The sequence below is a fragment of the Bombus pyrosoma genome, linkage group LG8, assembly GCF_014825855.1.
Source record: "Bombus pyrosoma isolate SC7728 linkage group LG8, ASM1482585v1, whole genome shotgun sequence".
NCBI classification, from domain to species: domain Eukaryota; kingdom Metazoa; phylum Arthropoda; class Insecta; order Hymenoptera; family Apidae; genus Bombus; species Bombus pyrosoma.
Genome location: NC_057777.1, coordinates 2,588,768 through 2,605,384, shown reverse-complemented (window position 1 = coordinate 2,605,384; position 16,617 = coordinate 2,588,768). Strand labels below are relative to the sequence as shown.

At 41.4% G+C, this 16,617-nt stretch overlaps 1 protein-coding gene across 3 annotated transcripts in view; it reads left to right on the top strand.

Annotated features, from left to right (window-relative positions):
- The window catches only part of LOC122570212 (basement membrane-specific heparan sulfate proteoglycan core protein-like), a 258,404-nt gene that overhangs the window by 55,579 nt on the left and 186,208 nt on the right, over positions 1-16,617 (top strand). For 2 of the 3 annotated variants that reach the window (XM_043732254.1, XM_043732249.1), the window contains exon 2: positions 1,114-1,155. The exons of the other annotated variant lie outside the window; for it this stretch is intronic. The gene's annotated coding sequence lies outside the window, so the exon portion shown is untranslated. The remainder of the gene's footprint in view (positions 1-1,113; positions 1,156-16,617) is intronic. 3 annotated transcript variants of the gene reach the window in all.

Below are 16,617 nucleotides of genomic sequence, written 5' to 3'. Positions count from 1 at the left end.
TATTTTGCTTTCAAATTGAGACGAATCGATATAGAATTGGGCCGATATTATCCACGTGATATTATAACAGATGGCCATTAAAGGCAAAATATTTTTATTTAAAAAACAACCGAGATCTCGACGAAAGCTATTGAAAATTTCGAGTTAATTGTTTTTTAATTTCATAATATCCCTCCAATTTATGACGTGTGCCATATGAATAAGAGTGGAACGACGCGACCCTTAATCGAGCAAAATTTTGTTAGAATCACTTTATTTTACGAAATAATTTTTACATATGCCATCTGTTCCATCTATGGATATGTGTCTTCTGTATTTTTTATATCTTATTACCTGACGTACTTTGGTCAGTTGCGCGTCGTAACTGAGGTTAAATCCAAGCCAGGTGTTTGCAAGTCGCGTTTCGCAGCTACTTGGCTCACGAATCTCTCGACAAAATCGGTACTACGGACGAGCAATTAAAATTCAATTAAAATTAAATATTACGATAGGAAACTGAGTTCTGTTACGCGACTCTTCCCTTTGCAACTTGCTATTATAAACAAGTTTCGTAAGAACGATCTCTCATGTCGTTCGTATAGATATTACGAGCGAATAGAAATATTATTCGATCCTGTTTATTTATAAAGTTGAAGACACCATTAGATGAAATGAAACTTTTATTCGAATTCTTGGATTGCATAGAACAAATTTCCGCGCGAGACTTTGCAAAACTTGTTCGATAAGAAAGTTTAACCGGTTCGAGGAAATCCAATATTCTTCGATTTCTCAGGGACTTGAAACTAAAAGGCAGTTTCTTTAACATATTTTTCTACATTTAAGAACAAATGTTACTGCGCACGAATCTCTGTTTCAACATTCCCTATATCGTATATCGTAACTTAGATACGTAAATTGAATAAGTGTCTTAACATCGAATCTATAGTTCTCTTTCAACGTGTTTTTTCCTTTTTTCTTTCATTCGACATATTAATACGAGAATGTCGATATCGGTAAAGGAAGTTACTAGGGGCTTATTATAATACCCTTACCTTTCTCTTTCCTTCAATTATATCGTATAACCTACATATTCGAAGTAAGTACGTGTAACATGCGCTTGTATTTCTATTGCAGGAATCGCAGTGAGTTCGTATCGGCAAGGAGTAACGATGAAAGGTAAATAGACGTGAAACTTGAATCGCGATAGACGTTACAAAGCGTTGCAGATTATGCGAGCGTCGCGTACAAAGATTGAGAGAAAAAAAAAAAAAAAGAAAAATGAAAGCTGACTGCACATATCATAGTCCAGTAGCGTAGCAAATTGATCGTCTGTTTGATAGTCGTCAGCCTGTAAGAATTGTTTCACGCGGAGCGACACGACCCGAGACTGAGAACGAAGCGAACTCTGCTGGTCGTCGCCGTAGCATTTTAATAGCGGTTTAAAACTAGCTAAAAACAATGCACGCGGCTTGTTCTGGTAAAAACTAAAAATTCATAATACGCTGGCAACAACTGGTAATGTATCATTTCGTACGTATCCAGGTCAGCTGCTCGGTCTCTCCGTGAACATGTACACAAGCAGAGATAGGACCACTCGCAGGGGATGCAGTTTCTTGCATGCGTTTCCTGACGGATGCGTGTATGTGCGTTCTGCCAGCAGCGATTGTGTGCATGCGTGAAAAGCGCGCAATATCCGTGACCGATGTACCTCGGTATACGTCGATGTGCCTCGATGTGCCCCGATGACACGAGAATATTTTTTACATCGCGGCACTATATTTTTCGATATTAGTTACTATAGTAATCATTGTTCGAGCAAGCTCTCAAGGGTAATTTGTTAAATCCCACGAATTTCTACAATTATATCGTATAAGGTCGTCCGAAAAGTTTCTTTCGTTTCATAATGGACGCAGAACATTTTCCGTTTTACATTATTTTATCGAATTACGTGTGATCCATTTTGTTTTATCAGGATAACGATGGAAAAGACGCGTCTGTAAAAGAAGGACACTTTTCCGACAACCTGATATATATTGTAAGAAAATTTCATCTATTAAAATATTCGTAGACTATTCGATTTGTCTTTTGGTACAAGAGACACGTAGCTGTGCGCGGAATAAGTGGACATTTTACCAAGTTAACTGTGCCAAAGTGCAAGTTTTGGTTGTTAGATGAGAGAGGGTAATGCATCTTTTTGACGACTTGCAATCGGTTGGTAATCGGTCCTCGATAGGACGTACCACGAGTCACGAGCTGCTCGCCCGATAAGTCACGAACGATAGCCGGGCGTGATTCAACGAGAGATTTACCGTTTCGATTAATTCTGATATGCTAACGTTCGTTGCAACACCTGCACGTGTATTTAAAACATTATTCTGCCCCTTTTACGTCGCGTTGCTACGTGTATTCGAGTCGAGGACGTTGAATAACATCTTTTCATACATCTAATTACGACGCTTTCAACGTGGAATGCGGAAAGTTTGAATAGGTTCCAAATTCACATTAAAAAAAGAAAAAGAAAAAGAAGAAAAAGACGATTCTTTCATATAAAGCAAGACGCTTGAGAAGCTACCTATCTGAGATAAAGCTCTCCACTGCGACTTCATGAAGATTAATGTTTCAAAAACTGAAGTAAAAATCGCCCATAAAACCCTCCTTGAGTAGGATGCAAAAATTCCAAGAAACGAAGCTAAGTTTGAAATTTAAAAATGAAATTTTCTTAAGAGTCGATCTCTTCTTCTACTGCGGCCACGTTCTACGTGTATTCCGGTGCTCGTGAAACGAAATACGTATAATGGCCTTGCTCATCTTGTAAACCGAACATCAACGAAGATACGACGCGTAAATTTTCTTTCTTGCTTCATAAATACGTTATCAACGTTTTTCCATAAATATCTCGACGTTTGAGAATTTCGATTTACGTATAGCCTACATCGACGCTTCGATTAGAGTTTCGTCGAGCGTGGATAGAGGACTAGGAGAATTACGTGGTTTCCGCGTGACGATAGAGAAATTCCACTACACTAATGAAACGATTATTAAGAAAAATCACACGCATAATTTTAAACAAGATGGTCGATATCGAACCGGTAACTTTTGCACGTAAAATAATTGTTATTAAAAGTACGAGCTCGTAAATTTCAAACTCTCGATGCGCCTGTAGGAAAATGACTATACCGATAATATAAAATAACCAATCAACCTAGATAACTGTGCTTAACAGCGGCGTTTTAAAAATCGTTACCCTTCATTAATTAAAGTTTCAAGTTTTCCGTTGAAAAGTCCGAGGTGCGATAACAGAATTATTGATTTCAGAAGTATTCCCGACCAAACCACCACGGCCGCGCGGCCGTCCGGTATCACTCTAAAAAATCACAACTCGATTAAATGCTCTAATTTAGTTTCCAACTCCATAGAATTACTCTGCGAATAAAACTCTCAAAGTATACGTTTAAAAATGTTATGGTTAGAGCGTTTTATTCCACTTGCACTTGCACCGAAGGAAAAGAAAACGATGCAAGATGAATAGTTTCATTTATGATTTTCCGTTAATGTGGTTCGCGAAATCCTTGCAGGATCGTTTCCTCGTTTTTCCTTTTTTTCTTTTTTTTTTTTCTTGAGAGAAAGAGCATCGAATATGACAAATTCGTACCTCGAAATGTTAGGTTGCCAACCCATGCGATATAACGCTACGACAATAGAACGTACATTGAAATTAACGAATTTAATCGTTGACAAATCGGACGTAACGTTTCCGTTAACAATTTGCATCCTAACTGTATAGAAACACGCGTTTCTAACTGTTCTATACGTATTAGGTCGTCGGAAAAGTTTCTTTCGTTTTATAAGGAAATAATGGACGCGAAACATTTTACGTTTTATATTATTTTATCGCGTTACGTGTGATCCATCTTGTTCTATCGAAATAAACATCACAACGTTCGACAGATTTGGTTTCACGTTTGTATAAAGATGCGTCGTTGTAAAAGACGCGTCTGTGAAAGAAACACACTTTTCCGACAACCTAATACATGTTACGTATACAGTGGCTCGCATGAAACGCACTTTGAAACGGAATAACATTTTTTTACAAGCATTAGTCGATTAGAAGACGCGTAAGAAATTAAAGATTACTTTTTACAATCTTCTTTATTCGACTGCCTGTAACGAAACTTGGAACAACGCATTTTCACGCGAACGAAACGATTCGATCAAACACCGATGATGTTTACTACTCTGTTCGATGCATTGAGATATCTGAGAATATGCTGAAAAACTACTATCGAAATATCTAAAAAAATACTGGCCACACCTTGTACTTTATACGAACGAGAAATTTCAACGAAGCCGCACGCGAAGAAGCAGAGTGACGCGTGCCTCTGTGGTAGTTGAATGTTTATCTTGGAAAAAGACAATGCGTAATACAGAATATATGCATATAGGCGACACACGTACGTAACACGTCCGTATACATGTGGCTGTTCACTATTCAGAGAGAGAATAAATGAAACGGGGTCGCGATATAATACCGTCTTCTACAAGCGTACACCCTCGTCCCACGGTTTTTCATATTGCCTTTCCAGTTACTTCAACATGGAAATCTATCTTCCAACATCGCCACGAGTTCCGTATCGATCGTGGTTTTATGTTAATGAACGTCTTGGATTATTGTTTGTGTAATCGGTCCGGTTCGATTGCCCTTCGCTCGATCGTCTCGTGGCGCGAATAAGAGTCCTTTGCCCCTTATCGAACGTACTTATATTCCAATTTCGTCGATTAAACCGGCCATTTTATCGATTTCGCTGGAAAGTTCGACAACTTTGACGGTTTCACTTATTTTTATATGTTCCCTGTCGGATGCTCGTTCCGTACTTTCGACATCTCACGTCTCGCAATTTCCACGTCTTACAACGTGAATTCCATTGTTCTACGTTCAGTGAGAGGTTGGAACGTTCGATGGCATTCAAAGCACTGTGTACAATCTCCTAGGGGACATTCGCTAGGAAAATGAGACCGAGTAACTCAAAAGGATTCTTTATAGTAAGTGTAAAATCGTTTGGAATTATCACAACTATTATAACGAAACGCGAAACTTCTCTCTCTCGAAAATATTGTTGGCAGGTTGCCAATGTAGATGGGCGTGTGAAGAGGTCGACGAGTGGTTTCTGAGTGGTTTCCTGAATTTCCCACGTATGTATCTTATACGAGTACGTCGGAGCGTATACCGAATACCAGTACAATTCGCTGTTTTAAATGTTTCGAGAACTCTTAATTCCCATCATTTGATTAAACCGACATACGCGTAACGTAGACGACACGAGAAACGAAAATACATAGTACGCGCATATATCGCACACGGTATCGTACGATACATTGTACGCTCGCGCGATATCTATAGATTTCGTTGAAAAATAAAAAGATAAAAACGTTTTCGCTGTTTCAACTAGACTAAACTATACTCGACTGAAAACGTAGTGGAAACGTGTATTACGAAGGTTAGAGGGGCGAATTGCAAACCGTTTGTTGTATCAATTTCGAAGTATATTCTCCACGTGGTAATCGATATTGCGTAAAATTATCACGGTATAAAAAAGGCTCGGGGTTATGTTAGCTGAAAGCGGAAGCTCGTTTGCCCGATCCCGTTCATCCAGTGTTTAATTATTAATTAGCAAATACAAACGAGTGTAAAATCGTCGGGCGGAATTATCACGCGTGGACGGGAATTCGCTAACGATCGTATCCGCGACCGCGTTTCCCTCGTTTCAGCAAATATTTTTTAGATTTCGCGTACGTGGTCGTGCGCGCACGCGGTGTTCTTACCACGATGATCGCATAAAACATCAGCTACATTGAAATATTATCTGTATTACTCTTTCGAAAAATACGGCCGCAATAACTCTCGTCGGAATAAATTGCGACCTTTTTACTCGACAGAATGTAAATTTCCTATCTTTGATATGTTTCGCGCATGCTGAAATTAACGATTCGTCCGATCAACGGACCAATTGTTTTTCTCCGCCAGCTCTGCTCGCGTCCTCTTACTTGTCCATCGCGTTGCGCGTGTTTTATGTTATAAAACGCGATGGACGATCAGATTCGCCAGCTTCGAGTAAATATAAATCCGTTGGACGAAAATATGTACTTGTGAAATATCCGCTGGGCGCGTGCATACGGAACGACCAGCGTAGGAAAACGCAACTAGCGATTTTCTATAGGAACATCGTAAACAAAATTGTGTATCTAACGTGGTGCGTAGTTTCCATTAAGCGAGTACGTGGGAAACTGGCCGCTAGCCCGCTAGCCGTGGATAAACGTTGCAAATCGCGTACGACGAGCGACGCACGACCCATCGATTTTCTTTGTTTCATCGATGTCGAATGTGAAATACGCTCGTCTATCGGATAACTACAGACATATTTATCCGAATATTACAATCGTATTGCGATGTACGTATTGCCGATATAGTATAGGTATATATATATATATATATATACGTATATGGATGATACAGGTGATATAGATGAAATGAACCAACGACGGGGATAAAGCGTTTCGTATTTCAGCGAAAAGAACTGGGATCCTTTTACCTTTACCTATCCCGTATGACGTCATGTAGCACGCCGCGATAGAGATACGCCTTCGGGATTACGCAAATCCTAGTTTATTGTAACCGGTAAGGAAGTTCGGGTGGTAGAGCACGATCTGCTGTATCATTTCGTATCAAGAGATTCCATTTCCTACTGAGGTATTTTCCTAGCTTGTATTAAATAAAACGGCGCAGCGAGACGGAGAGTGGATAGGCAGCGAATGAGGAGGGAAAAATCGCGTTCATAAGGATCGAATTGGTTGTCCGACAAAGGGAGAAACTGCGTAGCATCGAGAGCGACGGAGAATTCGTATTATTCGATTACATCGTACGACGAGTCGGATGTAAAATAACGCATTTACGGCGGAATCCTTGCGACATCGTGTCTTTAGCAAAGTCTGTACGCAGAGTGGAGGAACGTAGGTCTTCTTCTTGCGTGACTTTTGCTTTCGGAGAAATTATCTTTGAAAAATCTACAGTCGGTTCTTTCCGCTTTAAGACGGTGAATTCCAGGGAAACGTAAAATACGATAGCTGTTCTGTGATGCAAATGATGGACCGACCGTTCAAAAGATATAAGACGCGTGTATCAAATTCCGTTCAATTTTCCGAGTAGTTTCGGAGCTTCGGAATTCCACGTACTCTGGACGCGATACGTTACACGGTATTTCGCTAGGTAAAATTAATAACCAAAGGACGATATTCTTTGACGAGGAACCTCTGTCGATATAAATGTTAGGGTAATTCGAATACGTTGAAAAGTTGCGCCGGCGTAACTTATCTCGAGTATCGATAAAGCACTATGCATCGCTGGAAATTCAACGTTTTGCGTTTTCTCAAAGGTACGTCAGCCGACATGAAAAATATGTAAAAAATAATTGCGAGAAACGCGTTGAAAGCTTAAACCGAGGAAGAAGAGATGGGAGCCATTTTAGCAAATAGGAACGCACAACGAAAGCTTTTACCTTCTCTCGATTTCTTATTTTCTGTCTTGTCCGTTGTACTAGCGACACGAACGAGACACTTGGAAAGAACGTTTTAAAGAACTGTGTGAGAAAACGATTTTGACAATTTTTTTTTTCTTTTTTTTTTTTTAACAAGTTCCCTCCTCAAAGTTCGTCCGCAGTGTCTCTACGCTACGTAATATGTACGTAGAAAATAGTGGAAAGAGACGCGTTAGTAGAGAAAGGAGTGTCGAACTGAAGCAACTAAAAAATCCCTCTAATGGCTATATGTAGTTTATTTCTCATGCGAACGTATGTGCACATTAGGTTGTCCGGAAAGTGTCTTTGTTTCGCAAACGTGTTTCTTTTTACAACAGCGCACCTTCATAGAAACGTGAAAGCAAGTCTGTGAAATGTCACGGTGTTTATCTCGACGAAACAAAATGGATCGTACGTAATTCGACAAAATAATACGAAAGGAAAAGACCTTGTGCGTCTATTATTTCCTCGTGAAACGAAAGAAACTTTTCGCACAACGTAACAATTTATTTTCCTGCAGTATCGTTCTCGTATCGAGATTTTTCTCTTAATCGCAACTCCTTCGATCGTGGATCGGGGTTAGGTTCTTTACGCAAGAATAAACGTCGATAGAGTTAAAGGGAATAAAGTAGCTTTCGTCTACGATTAGAACGAGAACATTTTGAAACAAAGCAATTTCATCGAACGATGTTGCGTTACATTTGCAAGTAATGCAGCGCTGTCTACGCGTTCTGATTTATTCGTTTGCACCGCACGAACGCCAAAATTTATACACCGATACATCGATTTTCCACGCGAATTCAATTAAATTTATGACAGAATTTGATATACAAATTAATGGCATAAATTTAATAATTATTCGATACAAATTTATGTAAATATTAGTGTTCGCACGTTTCTCGATGTTTTCACAGCATAGAGAACGCTCCACTACAACATCTGGCTAGTGACAACTGACGGTCGCTCGTAACTTATTTAAATAGCGTACTTTGTACGCTAGCGTACATTGTTACTGGTATACTAAACATTTAAAAATGATCAAAAACCTTGTCGATTCTGCGAACGTTTCTCTTTAACGTTAAAAGAGACAAGGTTCGATCCCGTTATAATCGAATCTACGAACTAGACGATTCACGAAGCGAAAGAATCGCGTTTTACATAATATAATTACAAATTTCATAATACTAAAGAGAAGGGAAAGAGGAGCCGTTGTGATCGAAGAAGAAAAATGTTTACGTAATTTTAGTTGTCGATAAAGGTGATGACATCGTAGTTAAAACATAGCTGTAAATTGAAAACCTCGTTGTACGTTGAAACTTATTTTACTTGGCAAATTTTTAATTCAATATTTATCTATTTATATTTTTCCTATTCGAGGCGAAAACTCCGATTTTATGAAGTAGAGAATAATAAATTGTTGCTATACGCGGTGGAACGTGTACTACGTTTGATAAATAATTACGGCGTTCGTGTTGCGTAGCAGCGATCGATACGTTTGTTTACACCGAAACTAATATTCGAAGTAAAGTTGCGCAATCTATGGAAATCGATATTGGCTTTTCGTAGACGGAACACGCGTGAAAACTGTGTCGAAGTTGAACGACTACCCTACCAGAGGTACTTGGCTTTTCTACGTGACGGGACATGGATGCGACGATTTGCTTCAGTTTCGCCCAATTAATCTCCGAGTTGCGAAATTATTTCTATAAAGCGATGGGGTAAAAGCGGCTTGGGCATAAAAGTTTGCCGAAACGTCTGTAACAATCAAACCGATAAAACACCAGATTAAAGTCGAACCGATCGTATCGAATCCAATTTAAGTAACAAAAGTTTCGAATTTCCTTTCTTTCGTATGAAAACTCCTTCCCGCTCCGATCATTCCGTTTTACAGCGATGTTTTTCGCCACTAAACTTTCGCCCCAGTCATTACCACCCACGATATATTTATTTCGCTGCCAGCTACTTGTTTTTCCTGTCGAACACATTCGTAACTCGACGTAAAATCGTACGTATAGCGTGGTACATGCAACGCGTTAGAAACGCGAAAAGAGACGAGTCGATACTTAAGTTCGCTGGTTGTTATAGCTCATTTCGGAATCGCATAAAGCAGGGGTGGCGATGTGCCAGTATGAAGTGAAACGTCGTTTTCTATGCTCGAGTTCGATATTTCGGATATACTATGAGAACTATGTTTCGCCGTACACTCGTCGCGGTAAAGAGCGAAAGAATAACTCGCACATTCCAAATCTAACAACTTTATGATGATACGATACTCGCTGGCTGCACCGCGGCTTTAATACCACTATGAAAATAATATATTACCTTGCTGATACTCTCTTCTGGATATCTGGATATTCTGGAAAAATGTTAAGGAAATAAAACGTTGGAAATAGCAAAGAAACGATATAATTTAAGTAGCAGACTGTTGGCCGTCTAACGAAGGAACAGCTGAAACCCGTGTGACGCGTAATCCCCCCCTGGCTCGTTTTTTCATCGTTGAAATTTTATTCGCACGATAAAACGAATTAGTATTCGGAACGATCGGTTGAGCATCGCGGAAAAACGCAAAGCCGTTGATCGCGATGCTTAATGGAAAGCGAACTTCTTACAGCGGGTCTCTAATTATGTAAAAACGAGGAATAAGAATAACGAGCATTAAAGAAAAGAAATGTAAGGAAAGGAAAGGGGGGAAAAAGGAAGGGGCAAAAGGGAGGCGAGGGTAAGAAAATTAGCGAGAAGGAAAGTTGGCGTTGTTACGACGCGACGTTTCCCTTATTTCCATCCGGTTATTTCATGAAATGTAAACCAGAAGAGACTGTCGTTTCGCCAATGGAAATTTTCTTGGCATAATCGAGCCGGATTTTTCGAGGATACGGATACGCTTACGAGAGCGAGGAACGCGCTGCGTTTCCATCTCTTGCAAATTTTCGCTTAAACGTTCTTTCCCTTGTAGATTCGCGTAAGAAGGCCGATGTCGGATACCAGGCAAAGAGAAGAAGCAACTGTAACGCGCGAAGAAACGGAGAACATTTACGAGCCAAACGTCGCTGCAAATATTAAATCGTTCCGATTTAACGATTACGACGCGCGAGCAGCTATCGTCTATCGAAAGTTTACGAATGAAATATCGCATAATAATAAATATTGAATAAACACAACGATTATGTATCGATGGAAAGAAGCGAATCGTTTTGTTCTTTAGGAAGATCGGCATGTTTCGAATAATATGTCTAGTGGAAATTGTTCTGTTCATTTAGCGGGCAACACTGGCTCGTTCTCGTTCCATAGCCGCCAGATGGATTCCATTGAGAAAGGATCGTGTCGGTTAGTTAATTAAATTGTCGAAGAGCGAAACAATTAACGGAAATGGGGTTGGTTTTCTGGCGCTGAACGAAGTCGCCCCTTCTGTGATTGGAAGCGCCGTTTGCTTTCGATTTTCGACCAACTGGCCACATTATTTTCTGCTACAGCTATGCTTCAGAGAAACCGCGTAAGAGTAGCTTTTTGTGCTTCTCTCGCGGAATTCAATACCGCTTTTTACGGTTTTGTCGCGCTTTCGATCAAAGCAACCAGATTTTCCATTCTTCCCGCTTAGATAAACGTTTTCCTTTGCCACGTTCCAATACAAAATTTGGATGCAACTCGTTCATCGAGAAATTTTCGATAGAAATTTTGATCGCGTTAAATTATTTCCCCATGAAACTTGAACGATCTTCCTACGATAATTTGTCGGCTAGTATCTTCGAAAAAAGTACCAGAGTATCAACGAAAGATCAAACAGATTTATCGTATAATATAATTTATATGGCTAAAGTTATTTTCTATTTCGTGTCACGCGTCTTCTTCTTCTTTCTATAGTCGAAAATCAGCCTAAAGACACTGAAATAAGCCTAAAGACCACTGAAATTTCTCTAATTCATCGAAACAGCAGGATGTTGGAAGCTACATTTTTCGGTAACATCCTGCCGACCAGCGGCGACTGGGCAAATTTTTAAATAACGTATTTCCGGTTTGCGATATCCGTAATTTTGAGTTGCATACAGCGTATTGCTTTGCTAATATTGTTTCAGTTTTACTACTCCCAAGTTACCTAATTAGTTTCTATTTAGTTGGTATAATTAGCACAGCGGGTTTCCATCTCGGGGACATTAGAATGCTATGCAGTTCTGCCCTTGTTGGATTTAAACTGAATCGTGTAAGTACGTACACTCGCTGTTTGGATAATGAAACGTTCAGACGAATGCCTGGGATAGTCAAATATTTAGATAACGCGAAAAGCATCGAACGAGAAAGAAAGCAGCGATACTTTCCGACGATATTTAGTCGAGACGCACAGAGAAACCAGTGAATTTAATTACGTTTCTTTGTCGAAGGTATATTGGACACTGAACGTTCGCGTTGGTAGCTTCGTGACGCTGATTTCGTCGATTATTCCAACGGTATTCACGAGGTATTTTCGAAACACCATAGGCAAAGGCCAAAGGCTTAAACCTACACGGTTTAAAATCTTCATGTTGGCGTTTGCGTCACTAGGAATGGCTGCGTTCGATCGAACCTTGTCGGCAACGCTAATATCCAGGTCAGATTCCGTAATACTGCATTTGCATCAAAGTTGTATAAAATACAACATAGTAGTAGGAGGGTAAAAATGAATGTGGTCGTAAATCGCTCGAACGTGGAAGCCACTTTGCCCGAATGGTTATAGAAGAGACTGTAACGTAAATATGTATTTTTACACAGCGGTGGTAAATACGTACGTGCGGAAATCCTTTAAGGGAAGTGATTTCTCGGTCGAGAACGTCAGTCTTTTCCAAGCGGCGTGATGCAATTTGCTTCGTGTAACTCTCGTTGCATGTTCCCGCCAACCAAAATCCCGCAACACCGTTGTACGATCATCGACCGGGCGACTCGAATCCGCGAATCACCGGGCCGGTAGATGAGAGTCTGACTCTGAACGAGTGCGTTAACTATCCGTAAAAACGGTAAAAACCGGTATCGGACGTGATACGATATGGTCACGTAATTAATATCGGTCGATCTCTCGGAAGAAAGAGACCGGGCAGAAAGAAAGTTTGTCGATCGCTACGAAGGAGACACGGAAAAGCAAAGGATAATTTTATGTTGCTCCGGGCGAGCCAGCAACCGGACAAGAGGGAACTCGTCTCTAGACACTGAAGGAATTTTTTACTGAAGCCTCGCGAGCCGCCACGGCTACGATAGTCCGAGCGTACCAGCTCGGACGTACCGAATGTCTGGCTTTAAATATCGTTTCGATAACGTCCACTGTCTAACGAAAGCTGAATTTAATTTACTCTCGCGATATAACGCGTTCATTTTCCATTCTATTCTCTGCGATCGTTCGGCTTCTTCCATCGACGTATCGTTCTGTTGTCCGATTGATTGTTTCGATACGCTGTTGTTCGTATACGCGGTATATTCGTCGAAGAGAGGACGTTTGATCTTTTCATCTCGTCCGCTTGCGCAAACCGTAAGAAACGCGCGCTTGATAGAGATGCTTGTACGGTCGAAAATTAATCATGCCAGCGGGATAGCTGGACGTGAAACGAGCGCGAGGCGCAACTCTTTGTTAAAGACGCGCGGAGAAGCTGTTTCGCGAAAATCCGATATTTCCTTATATTTCGTTCCGATAAAAATTTATCGATTGACGCAAAGACGAACGCCACGATACGATACGATCGTCGATTAATTTATCGAGTTAACCGGCTGTTTGAATCGAATCGCGGTGTACGTTTTTCCATTCTGCCACCAAGGAATATTCGCAGGTTATTGAAAAGTTGGTTGCATCCTATGCCAGGCATTTTCGGCTTAACGAGAGAGAGCCTGTGTGTCTCGCGCTTTGTAGGCAACGTCGTAAACCACTATGTTGTTACTCTTGGTCGGCACGCTAGCAACAGCCGTGGTCAGTAGGAATTTACCACGTACAATTCCAGGAATCCGCAACTCGTTCAACTTAAGAGATACTTGTAACGATCAATGAGGCGGTTTGTTGAGAATCTTTGTGGATTAACCGTATCGGCTAAGATTTACCTACGTCGAAGCTCCGCCGATGAAGCTGCAAAAGATCAAATCCTTCCGCCGCTTATCCGATAATTAATCTTTTCTGCACGCGAAATTTGATTACACCGTACCGCGCGTATTATACAATCGCGTCTCTTTGCTTTCAAATTCGTTAATTTGCCCTGTGATTATTTGGTGCAGCCGCTACGACCATTCGCGTGTAGCGGCACACGAGCCAGAGGACAATTCGAATCATATTATATCGAATATATAATAATAAATAAACTCCGGGCAAAACAATGCGCAACAAGGTGGAATTTAAATTTTCCGCCACTTCCCCGACCGGTATAAACAAACGAACTCGATCGCAAGGTGACCAGTTTTTCAGTCTCAGTCTCGAGCGATTTTATTAGCGATCTGTCGAAGTGGTCACCACTTCTAAGGAAACTCTACGTCTGGTCTTCTTAGTTTTCTCAAGCACCGAGACCATAGACAATAGACAATAGACTGGGACGAAGGCAGACCATAGACAGTAGACAGGCGACGATGGCTTCGGGGCTTTCAGTTATAGGGTAATAACACTGCTAGCGTACTTGTACTTACGCTTCTGTATTAAAATATATTTTCTACCTTACAATTTATCCACGCGTTCCTCCGTTCATACATCTGATAACTTCGACACGATCAATACGCAGCCTTTAGCGAGTCAGCTAGCATCGAGCGTCTTAGCGAACATTCTCTGCATTTAATAATTATTTTTAAATATATTCGACCGTTTCAACATCGAGTTATCTCGTCGTTTAAACCACACGACCGACCATCCTTTACACGCGTACAGCCGTACATTGTACATATTGTACGTACATCGTAAGTACGTAGACGCGTAATCAGGAGCCGACTCCTGCTACGTGATCCTCCCGACCTTAAAGCAGAGACGACCGTGCGCGTGCGTGTACGTAGCTAAAATGAAAATGATGGCTCAGTTATTTACGCCGGTATACGATCGTCGACATTCACTCTGACTTAACTGAGTTTCAGTTAACTGGCTTTGAGATCTATAGTCACTGTACTAGAGATTGAAAGCTCTAGCCAGTTAGGGATACATACTTCTCTATCGGAGCTTTTAACGGATTACACGACCTTTACCTAGCGAGATTTCGGTAACTAGTGGTTTGACAGATCAACGCGATAGGCTTACGGCCGGTGCTTTTGAACTTGCAAAGTGTACGCAGCTATACCGTGTCCTCGTCTATGCTCTATGCATTCTACTCTATGCAACGTGTTTCTTATACGTGTTTCAACGCGTATGCAAGTCTCTTAGTTTCTTGGAAGGAGGAAAGGTTTCGAGAGACATTCTTTAATCGCAATGAATTTGTTTCGTTTCGTTTGGCCATGTGGAAATATCAAAAATTGTTAAAAAAAGTCAACGATATTTATCGAATTTTATCGAACCAATAGGTAACTCTAATTCAACCATCAAGATCCTACTATTCTGATTGTAGTTTGCAAATGTGGAAGAGATCAGTCGGTAAATATCCATTTGAAGCAATTTTGGGGTCGAGACACGTGGCAAATGCGTCTGGAAAATGATATAATAAGTTTGCGGAGAAGAGTCGGCAAGTAACGTACAATATCCTTTTATACAGATTAGATCTCCACACGGTGTATCTCGGCTGTATTTACGCGGTACGTAGATCGGAAGAAAAGCAGACATGGCTAATATTCGAGCAGCGATAAGCACCGAGAGTTATCGCTGTACTCCGACGACGAATATCGTAGAGAGGAACACATTCGCCCTCGAACTCCCTCGGACGAAACGTCTCGGCCCTTGTAATCAGAAATGTTTTATTTCACCGTAAATACCAATATCCGGAGGAAAACTCGGCCATACGGTAAATTAGAAACTCGTATTTGCCATACAGTTTCAGCGTATCCGGAAATGACAGAGCGAGGAGGAGAATGGTTGGTGGTGTCTGGTAGGTAGAGGCGAAAAGAATGCAGCGTCGAAGGAAGAGAGCGAAACGTGCGTGCCGTTCGTCAAAACGTAGCGGCTATCAGGCGGAATGCAGGTGCGCGAAATTGGTATAAACACGCTGATAAAGGACAAGGAGAAAGACGGAAGAGCAGAAAATACGATGACAGGCAAGTTAGGAAAATGGAACAAGAACGGACGCTTGGAACGTTTGAACGAGAAGAAGAGAAAAACGTATTAGCAAGATAAAGAAGCGTTTGAAAGAGACAAGAGAATTTACGATACGATGATTCGTACAAAGCGCTCCATAAATTGATTCGCGACGGGTTAATTTTAGCTTTAGCGATCGCCAGGTGTCGCGTTCCGTGTCGCCTACGATAAAGAAACGCGTCATGGTGTTTGTGTATACCGTTTGATCGGTGTTAGGCTGGTAAAATATCGGAACGTTCGTTAAGTGGAAGGTATTCGTCGGTAGACTCGAGTCGCTCGGGTCGAACGCGAGGAACCGACAAGCTGGGGCGCGTTCGTCTCGTCAAGCGAGCAACGTTTAAACCTGCGACGAGAAGGGTGGCAGTTGCGAGGAAGGAAGAAAGGGCGAAGCAGACAGGTACGGAGCAGCGACGGCGCAGCAAAATTTTGCATCGCGGAATACTCAGGAGCATTGAAACGGTGGTCTCATTCCACGCGCAGCATCTCCTCAAAGGGTGGTCACATTATGAGTACCATGATCTTTTCACGGGCACAGTAGGAGATATCTCATAGAAATGCTCGCGTCTATTTACAGCGGACAGAGGGGCCGCGAGGAGAGGCCGAGAAAAACGGAATGAGGTGGAGCAGCCTGAAAGAGACGAGGGGAACTGGCCTCTGCAAACGTCGAGTGGATAACCCGGGGGAAACTCGAGAGGTTCGGTCGCCTTTTCCGTTGCGCGTGCCTTCTTGAGACCCGTTAATAGTACTCTTGCTAAGATCTTCCATCTTGCTACTCGATCTCCGCTAGGTGAAAGATGTCCACACTCCGGAAACACTTCTCGTACTTCCTTCTGAAGTAGGTCGTACACCGACACGGCGGTCTCGTGCAAT